An 11,196-nucleotide genomic window follows, 5' to 3' on the forward strand; every position below is an offset into this window, starting at 1 on the left:
GCGTGCCTGCACGGTCACACTGTCAAAGCCGCGCATTCGAAAAAAAATTAAGTGCTCAAGGTCACGTGGCACATGACGTTTTCTTTTACCCCTGCCATCCCTCCCTGCTTAGCTTCCAGCGCTTTCGTCAATTGCAGCATGCGACAAATCTTTGTCATGCTGGGCCCGACGTATTGTGTGCGAGAAAGAGATGACGAAGCTTTCACGGAAGCATCCTAATGTTTTCAGCTGGTGGAACAGCTTTCGTCGAAGGCTAGTCCACCAGCTGAAAACGTTAAGGTGCTTCCATGAAAGTTTTGTTGTCTTTTTCTTGCATATATATATATATATACACACACACACACACTGTATTTACTCCGCATAATTTGCGCACCACTCATGTTTTGCGTTCCCCGAGCCAGCTCCAATGCTTCGGACGGGCGCGTGCCTCACCGAGCAGACGAACGAGAAACAAGTAATATGCTTCCCGCACGTCATCCCTGTGTTGCAGTGAAGCACGTCGTGTTTTTCTGCTGGCGGACATGTAGGTAACGAACACACACACACCCACCTTTTTTTTTCCACTGGAAATAGTAAGGCTGGGGTGAGTCAGCTGCCACTCATCAGTACCGCTACGTTTCCTCGCCTTGTGGCTCTTAAGGGCCGTCGTTTTCGTAGATTTGCGGGAACATCTGGATCAGGAAACTGCACATGACACCTAAAGTTTTCGAATTAACTGAACTGGTGCTAACCAGCAGTTCAAATTATCCGCTCAGACTTTCATTGCAAAATATGGGACTGCAGAAATATCTCGAATTAAGCGAGATTTCAAAATAACAGTTCGAATCAAGGGAGGACGCGACAATGGGAATGATGAATTTGGTCGAAATTTCCCTTTCTTTGTTTTATTTTTTTGTGATCCTCAGACCTTTTGTTACCTCGTAGTGAAATATTATTATGATATACGCCATAGTAATCGAGAAAATAGCGCTTTATCAGCATGTAGTCATCAAAAACCGCGCGAAAATCGGGCTTCAGATGGTGCCGCCGCGCGGCGAATTACGCGACTCTCGTTCGGCGGAGTGCTGTCATCTGGGTATCGTCGTAGATAGTAGAGATGGGAGCTGAAGGTAGCCGCAGTGCCCTATTTCTATAACGAAATATAAAACCAAGAGAAGCGAACGAAAAAAGGCAAAAGTGGCATCGCGATTCATTGCAATAGTCACGTGGGGGCACATGGTGCGCTCCTATTGGTTGTTCATAATTTGAATGGCTTTCGTGCGCATTTGCGCAGCAGCGAGCTGTGCCGCGCTTTGTTCATTCTTGTGTTGACCGCCGCTGCTCGACGTGCGTGTGTTTTGCGATAAGCCCCTGAAGAGCAAAGTACTGAACGGTCCACGCGTACGGAAAACGACGAATGCCATGAAATAAAAAAGGAAACGAGACACAGGAGCCAACTCTGCTGACCTCGCCGAGCAGGAAGAGCCGGTGCCCGTGGTAGAATCGGGAAAGCTCCCCCGTGTGTGACTGCGACAGCACGTCCGTTTGTGCTGGTCACGGCCTGGCCACGGGCCATGTTGATGGCGCGTGTGGCGTTGAAGTTGCGTCCCTGTGCAGTGCCGACGAATCTGCGTGTGGTGTTGATGTGTTCACGTGCCGGGTTAACGAGTCTGCATGCGGTGTTGGCGCGCCCACATGCAGCGGTGACCGCCCTTCTGCGAGCAACGGCATGGCATTTGCAACCACAAATGTTCGCACTTTCAGTTTCCTACAGAGGATTTCAGCACCAACTCTCACTGATGAAGAGACGCGAGCGGACACTGAACGCGTTATCGGCAACCCCGGCAACAAAGAGGAAATTTCAGCTACTGAACGATGACGAAAGTGGTGATGATGATGTTCCCGAGGCATCATTTTTTGTTGCAACCAAGAGATGATGAAGAATAAGCTGCTTTCAAAATTTCACTGCCACCAGTGTGGGAGGGCCCCTGTTCGTTTTGAAACTGAATCTAATCTTGGGCTCGCAACAAAAATGGAAGTTATATGTGACCACTGTGGTACAATAAGTAAAGAGTAGTTGTTCCCAAGGTGTGCTGGCCCTCAGCAGATCAACCCCTTTGAAATCAATGTTCGTGTGCAGTCTGTGGGCAAAAATCAAACTGCACTGAATGGTATTTATTCCCACATGGCCATTTCACAGAGGGGTTTACACCACAAGTCATACAGGAGGCTGCACTGCAAGCGTAGTTACCCTGCCACTGCATCTGCAGCCACAGCAATAGAGTGTGCAAGTGCCGAGAAAGTGCGCCAGATATATCAGGACCTCGGATGTGCCTTCCGGAACATTGATGTCATTTATGATGGCACATGGATAACAAGGGGCCACACAAGCCACGTTGGTGTTGGCTGTGTCATTGAGTTATACTCTGGCCTTGTCCTGGACCACTGTGTCCTCTACAACTACTGCCAGGGCTGGACCAAAGCCTCAAGACAGTGGATACTTGGAGTGGTATGAAAAACACAAACCGCAGTGCCAAAAAAAAAAACGGCGGCGAATGCAGGGCAAATGGAAACGATTGCAGCAAAGACCATGTTTCAGCGGTCACTTCAAAAACATCAGCTTCGTTATACAAGCATCCTTTGTGATGATTGCTGCACGTTTACCACCCTCAGTGCAGATAAGGTGTATGGCTTCATACCCATTCACAAGCAAGAATGTGTAAATCACGTTGACGAAAGAATGGGCACAGCTTTGTGCAACCTCGTGGAAAAGGACAAGAGCAAGGACCGAGAGCTCAGCACGAGTGGAAGAGGCCGCCTCACACAAGGCCTAGTTAAAAAACTCACGGACTATTATGGATGGGCCATCAAAAGTAACTCAAATGATGTGACTGCCATGGAAAAGGCCATCATGGCTGCTTTTCACCACATCACATCGAGCCTCACCATGAGCATTGTCCAACTGGAGTCAGCTCATGGTGAAAGTTTAATGCTGCGGCAGCCTCGGGAGAACCAGCACCTGCAAACAAGCTGCAGCTTTCTGCACATCTTCGGGCAGCACTCCTGTCTATATACAAGCACCTTTCTGCTAGGGAACTTCTGGAAAGATGCCAGCAAGGCAGAACTCAAAATGCCATAGAGTCACTTGGCAGTGTGATTTGGTCGCTCCAGTCCAAAACACTGTTTGCCTCTCTTCTAAGTGTTGAGAGTGCTATGGCAGATGCAGTTTGCCGTTTTAATGCTGGCTGTGGTAAAGCACTTCAAGAAATAGCCCCACAACTTGGCTACTCTCCAGGATTGTGCTCATTGCGGTGGGCTGCTGAAAAGAATGCACGGTGCATCAAGAAACCAACTACAGTGCACGAAACTGCTCCAAAGAAGTGCAAAACTGACTTGAAGTGAAAAGAAAACATGTCCTCAAAGCAAAGGACTACATCCCAGGAGGGTTTTAGGTGCTCATAGCTAATATTAAACTGCTTTCATGTAACAAAACTTTGTGCTCTGTTTTCTCAGCTTCCATTTTTTGTGAAGTTGCTGTCGGTCATACTAGTGCTACTTCATAACTAATGAAGCTAAACTAATTCTGTTTTTTAAACTTAGCTCCTGAAACACTGGTGAACGCGGTAACGCTATTCATTTTTGCCTGCAAGTCGCAAAAAAATTTATGATTTTGTTTTTGCAAAAGTTGTCAGTAAGAAAACATGCATAAGACACTTCAGAAGTTTCTACTGTGCTCATTTTGACATATAAAAATAAATTAATAGCATTACGGCATACAGTGGGCCTTGATGAATATTTGTAAACAATTATATCACCAAAATTGTGTTCAACTAATCAATTAATATGTTATGATTGTAAAAGTCTATTAAATGTTGTAACTTGTAAACTATATTAGGTATCTTAAAATTGATTTTATTATTTATATATCAGCATAGCAAATCAGATCAGTGTACCAAATTTTGTCAATATATCCATAAAAGTAACAAAGATAATTTTCATTGCTACGTCCCCCCTTTGTGAGGTTTTAGTGTACAAATTTCTTGCTGTTGAAAAAGATCATCTCAGTTATGTGCGAAAGCTTAGGTATCGCCATGTCGTGGGACCTGGTTCCTCCCAAAGTTGTCAGAAAGAGCTTCCAAGAAAATGATGCACATAGATGCACTTGGTAGGGCAGTCACGACGGCAGTTCCCAGTCGGATGTCTGGCCAGTGATTTCGAATAAATCGGCGCATGACCAAATCTGGCAGGTTAAAGAAGGTGTAAATACGGTTAACTTAACAAACACTCTTCATTTGTGCTCACATTTATTTTTTATTCAATAAGGTTAAGAGCTGGGCCAGTTGGTGACTGATTATTATACCATATGGTAAAGTAGCATACTTCTAAAGGAGACAAATTGAACACGACACTCGCTATGCTTGCAACTAAATTTATTTCAGAAATTATTGAGTGTGTGCGAAAATATTTTTTCTTCGTGCATTAGATTTATTGCACATTATTTCGGATGCATTTGCAAAATCCCTGCGTAATTTGTGCACTGCCTTTTCAGAGCTCCAAAATCACGAAAATGAAGTGCGCATATTATGAGAGTAAATACAGTATCAGATGTATACTATTTCATTCAAAATTATTCATCCAGATAGTTACAGTCGAACCCCGCTACAACGAAACTGAAGGGGTGCGAAAAAAATTTCGCTAAAGCGAAAATGTTGTAGTGAAATCGAAAAAATATAGCCGATCTAAACTAGCAAAACAAAGGAGAACGTTTATTCTCAAAATTCAAAAGTGTCCGCTTCTTCTTATTCTATCCCAGCGGCATCACGATGCGATTCTCACCCATGCATAGCGAGGCCATGGTGAAAAGCGTGCTGAAACAATGACTACAACCGCTTTCGTGAATGAACCAAACAGTTGCATTAACACGTTTACACCAGCAGCTGTCCGCCGTATAACGCCAAGATAGCAGCAGGGTATTGTGGAGCGGTGAATTTTGCCTTATTTTGTGCCATTCTTATCATCTATCACTCGGGGCTAGCTGATTTTTTTGGTAATGTGGACGAACAGCCGCTCTGATTAGTTACCACATTGGCAGAGTGAATAAAATAAGAAGCATTGGAATCGGAATAGGCATTGTTCCGCAGATGCACCCAGCAGCTGCGCGAAGGAAACCATGAACTAAGCAACTGAGCTTCAGATTCGGATCGTCCTTGCTGCACTTTTCAGAACCTGAAAATACGTCGACGAAGTCTAAAACACGCATTGGCACCATCAAAACCACCGCTGTTCAGCAAACATGGGTGCCGCCATTGCTCGAGAGACTGTCATGTAGAGGTGTGCGACGAGGCGATTTCGACCGGCAGCGGCGTGGAGGTCGTTCCAAGTTGGCGGCGGCGGCGGCGTGCGCCGGGCAAAATTATCGGCGGCGGCCCATGGCCACTTTTTTCCCCGGCGGCGGCGGCGTGAAAACCAAAACTACAATTTAAAAAAACTACTTTTCTCTGTTTTCTCTGCTTATTTAGCTGGAATTAACTAGTAATGCCTGTAATGTAACTAGTAACCAGTAATGCCTGAGAGAACAGCTTGGAGATGCAAGAGAACTGGCAAACGTCCCGTAAATGTTTTGTTTTTGAGCATGCATATTGAATATGTTCTTTCAGCGCGCCCCGTTTGTTCACATAGCTAAAACTGTATTACAAAAAATTTCATTTCTTTTTACTCTCACAGCAATGCTGTTATATATGCTAGGTATAATTCCTTATTAACTTACACTTTGTATTGTTTTTACTTCCAAGTAACTGTTAATCCTTTAGTTATTATCAAATGTACCACTTGCCTCTGTAATGCCTTCTGGCCTTGAGGCTGCTATTAAGTAAATGAATAACGGAGGACCCTCTTTTCAGCGGGTAAGTAGAGGTAAGTGGAGCTCGTAGTCTTAGTGCGTAATGTACTGCTTTTTTTTATTCTAAATTAACAGACACGTGGGCAATTGATGTAGGTCACAATGACATATAGTGATTCATGAAACACACGAGAAAGGCGCTAAATTGTCTCCCATGAGGGGACACTGCTCAGCGACTTAAAATGGAAGTGCTACAATGCAACGAATACAAAAAGAGCAAAATGAATATAGGACTACATGCGCTTTTTTTTCTTTGTTTCCATTTTCAAAGACTCCATTCTTGTAAGACGCAAGGAGGTGCGGGTGGGGAGTGGGGTGGAGAGCAGGGCTTGGGTATCTGTTTGTGAGACCCCTGTTTATTTACATACCAGCCCATACTCCCTCCCCATTTCTTTCCTTTAAAAGGAGTACTGAAATGAAATTTTGAAAGTGAGATAAGCTGTCAATAGATTTGTGTAGATACGCACATCATCCATGAAATGTAAACAAATATTGTAACCCAGAACGTATTCAAACTTAATTTTGAATTGCGTGTCGCCCTACGGCATACTAATTATGGCTTCGTCATTCAGGTAACCCCCCCCGTGAGGCGTTTTGTGTTGGCTGCTCCTGGCGAACCATTTCAACGGAAAGAGGGGCAGATTTGTACGAGAATACAAAGGCTGGTGTTCGAGCTTCAGCGGCGTTTTCTAAAGGGGTCACGCATATTTACAACGCCGGAAAGGAGATCGCAGAAGTGCCCACAAAACCTTCGTTGAAAAGACTTGTCGACATGGTGATTCACGTGCACGCGGTTTTGTGCGTCCACCTAGCCAGTTAGCTTTGCACGAAAACACAGGATTTCTTTTCTCCAAGCGAAAACCCCTCTGGGTCCCGCCTCACTCGGCGCTCTGTGGAACCATGACTTCAACAATTAACACTGCGCGCTCGAGCTTTCTAGCCCAGGGTTGCAAAAAAAACGAAATTTTTGCGTAAGTGCTCCTTTGGTCATAAAGTAAAAAAAATTGGGGCTAATTATGATGCGCACCAGTCTTATCTCCTATTCACCTTTTCATAAATGCCTCCCTGGGCGCCGCCTTAGCCTTCCTTGGGCTGTGCAAATTGGCGCGTCCCCTCGAAAATGCACTGGCAACGCTGCGTCCTTAGCCTTTGTACTCCCGCACACAGCCCATCATGGCGGTGTTTTTTCCTTCTTGTGAAAAGGTGTATTACAGTGTGTTGAACACCAGGTTGCTAGGACGTAATTTACGACTGGAAGCGGGGTTGGTCGTAAATAAATGTCTGCGGCAAAGGCTTTAGCAGCGCTTCATCCTTTCTTTTCTTCTTGCCGTGCTATCTCAATGCCTTCTCATGACCCCCCGCTCAGCTTTGTTTCGTGCTTGCCAGCTATGGGTGAGGCGAGTTTCGGCTAATACCAACAGCCTCACAGATCAGTTACCTCAGGCTTCCTCTGAAAAGCAACTATACACGTACAAAAATGTTCGAGATCACCTTTCTCGGGCAAGAATAAAGAAATGTGAACAAACGTGAAAACTCCATTCAAATTAACCAATCATCCAATCACCACTCGTCACTACAGTGGTGGAAGGGAGAAAATTGTCCGTGACCTCGGCACCAACGTTTATTTACAAACGCATTTATTCGCATGTGCCCTCCGTAAGAGAAAAGAAGGGGGAAATGTGACACCAACCATGCCACAACAACGCCACGTGTCGATCCCCTACATCGTGGGTGCCAGAGAAGTTGAAAAAGCAGGAGTCGATGTTGCCACAACCCTTCTACCAAAATCGGCGGTTTCATCGTATGGCAAGCCGTCAGCGTCTCGAAGAAGAGTAAGAAGTTGTGCCGCAGCTGCTCCGCGTGTTCGAGCCAGCACGAGAGAAGAAGACGCCAGCAAGAACGACAGCGTCTGTGGACGTCCATGCCAGAGCAGGAATAAATAAATGATGTAGGAAACCAAACGCCCCACGTCTTCCTACAAGTGGTGACCCGGGCGTGATTTGAACACGCAACCTTCTGACTGGTGGGCGCTCATCCATAGTTTTGTTGATTTCTATTCAGGAAAGTGCGTCAAGAACGGGGTTGTCTTTGTCACTGATGTGCCGGATATCACTCGTGAACTCCGATATGTAGGCAAGCTGGCGTATCTCGTCATTGTCTGGCTAAGCTGCTACGGAGTTGCCAAGACCATCACGACGGATCGAGATTGTCAATTGACTCCGCACTCTTTCGCAACTTGCTTGGTGTCAACCACATTACGGCGACGGCCTACCACCCGATGTCGAATGGTATCGTTGAGTGATTTCAATTTCACCGCCAACTCAAAGCTTCTCTCGTGGCCTCCCAATCATTGATACCCTGGACGGAGCGACTACCACTCGTCCTCCTACCCCTGCGCAGCACGATACGTACGGACGCCTGCTGCTCTTCAGCTGAGCTGATATTTCATCATCATCATCATCATCAGCCTGACTACGTCCACTGCAGGACAAAGGCCTCTCCCATGTTCCGCCAGTTAACCCGGTTCTGTGCTTGCTGCTGCCAATTTATACCCGCAAACTTCTTAATCTCATCTGCCCACCTAACCTTCTGTCTCCCCCTAACCCGCTTCCCTTCTCTGGGAATCCAGTCAGTTACCCTTAATGACCAGCGGTTATCCTGTCTACGCGCTACATGCCCTGCCCATGTCCATTTCTTCTTCTTGATTTCAGCTATGATATCCTTAACCCCCGTTTGTTCCCTAGTCCACTCTGCTCTCTTCTTGTCTCTTAAGGTTACATCTACCATTTTTCTTTCCATTGCTCACTGCGTCGTCCTCAATTTAAGGTGAACCCTCTTTGTAAGTCTCCAGGTTTCTGCTCCGTAGCTAAGTACCGGCACGATACAGCTGTTATATACTTTCCTCTTGAGGGATAGTGGCAATCTACCTGTCATAATTTGAGAGTGCTTGCCAAATGTGCTCCACCCCATTCTTATTCTTCTAGTTACTTCAATCTCGTGGTTCGGCTCTGCGGTTATTACCTGATATTTAGCACTACCCTAAGGATTCCTGGACAGTTTTTCGACATGTCACTGGTATAACCATTGGACGTAGCTGATTATGCCAGTCGCCTCCGGAATGCCATGAGAGATCTGTCCCCTATTCCTGCACGTCAACACTCACGCCCAAGTTTCGTCAGTCGTGCGCTCCGCGACTGCACCCACTTCTTCGTACGACATGACGCAATCAGACCACCACTGCAACCTCCATACGACGGACCCTTTAAGGTCGTCAAGCGTTGCCCAAAGCATTTCGTTCTGCTGCTTAATGGACGCGAAGACAGTGTCTCCATTGACCGCATAAAGCCGGCTTTCCTCAACACTGACGCCGTGTCGAGTAACCTGCTCATAGGGTTCGCTCCTACGCGCACGGGCTACCTCGCTAGAGGCGGGGCCCTATGGCAAGCCGTCAGCGTCTCGAAGAAGTTGTGACGCAGCTGCTCCACATGTTCGAGCCAGCACGAGAGAAGTAGAGGCCAGCAAGAACGACAGCGTCCGTGGACGTCCATGCCAGAACAGGGATAAATAAATGATGTAGAAAACCAAACGCCCCACGTCTTCCTACAATCCGCTGGTCCAAAGACCTTGCACCTGCGGGAAGAGCGCAAGGCGTCGTGTGCAGGATCGCGTGCGCCGGCTAAACCAAGAACTTCCATTAAAAAATGTGAATGAATGTGTGTGGTTCAAGGAAAGGAAAAAGCACTATTTTCTGCAGTCCTTGCGGGAGCACGGCTCCGCGCGTTGTGTGTGTGGGGGGGGGGGGGGGGAGGGGGAGGGGGAGTGGAGAAGAGAGATTTGAAGTAGGTAGAAGGAGAAGGTTTGGAAGAATCTGACGGCCATGGCTGGTAGAGAGAAAGCGGATAGGGGCCGATGGCAGGGCAGCCCGAGTCGTAAGACTTGGAAGTGTGGGCTGCAGGATACATTAAGTGGTCCTACAGCTTGAAAAAAATGCACAGGAATGACTTCCGTCAAATGAACAGTGAATGGAGCGTAGAGGCAGAACATTGTAAGGAGGTTGGCCACCATACCAGTCTTGACAGCGCGGTGATTTTCTAAACAGAAAGAAACCTTCACCGGCGGCTCCCCTTTGAATCCTGGCACAGTCAGCAGACAGTGGGAGACAACAACCGCACCACTGGGGATACGGCCCTCCCTCTACTTCCAGGGCTTGCAACGAGTTGTGGCAAACATCTTGGGCCTTCTCACCCCCGAAGAAAAAAGCCGATCAGGCTTCAGAGCATCGGGTTTCTTAATGTAAATATTGGCTAGGATTTTCTGTCTTTTTTTTTTTTCATTTTTCTGTTATCCCAACCAAGCAGACCTCTGCCGAATGCTCACCTTTGAAATAAATACAGATATCTGTGCTGCACGCCCGGAGAGTAGAACTCGTTGCTGCGTTTTCTAGCCTGTCTGCATACCTTGGGGCGTACAAAGAACGCAAAAGCTCAGGTATGAGTGACTTCAGCCTGGGAAAAGCTCGTGTCGTCAAGCTTTTCGCAGAATGGACTGGGCGAACACAATGACAGGTGAGGAACCGCCGAAATTGCTTTCGCGTGTCAAACCTGACTGTGAATGGAAAGAACTTTGAGCAAGAAAAAAAGATAAATTAAAAAAACGGGCGTTGCTACGCTGTGTCGCTACGAAGTCCTGAACTGCAGATGTGCTGGCTAAGTGTTTAGACGCTCAAGTTCTCAGGGGGCCACAAAAGTCTTTGCCCACATTACAGCTTGAAATAATTTGTTTTTGCCAGTGACTAAGCGTCGCGCACGGCAGGAGCGGTGTGTTGATTCCTGCCCCCTTCCTCCTTGGAATTCACTCGAAAAGCTTTCAACGTATCACGTGGCAGGAAATGATATAAAAGCTGATAGCATGTGTTGTCACTACATTTACAAAACATGAAATTTGTCGAGATGTAAACTTTTTTAGCGCAAAACAATATATCGAAAGGGCATTCACAAACGCCCGTCCCGTCTCTCTCGTTCATGTGAATATTTTGTTCTGCACTCTGCAATTTTCCGATCGCCACATTTATTCATGCAAAAACGGAAGTGGTGTCTGAGGACAAGCAGTTCAATGCAGGAGAGAGTGCAGGGGCGCTCGATGCTCGAGAGACGTGCCGCTCTGTCGCTTCGAAAGCCGCATTATTTATGAAGGTGGAATACAGTGCTCATTCTCCTTCGATTTGGTACATGATTGTAGTTCAAACTCAATGTAAATCACGATGTTGCGTAATGAAATTCCCGGGAGAGTTGCATGAGCCACAACATGCTGCACAACAC

Source organism: Rhipicephalus microplus, chromosome X (assembly GCF_043290135.1).
Source record: "Rhipicephalus microplus isolate Deutch F79 chromosome X, USDA_Rmic, whole genome shotgun sequence".
Classification (NCBI taxonomy): Eukaryota; Metazoa; Arthropoda; class Arachnida; order Ixodida; family Ixodidae; genus Rhipicephalus; species Rhipicephalus microplus.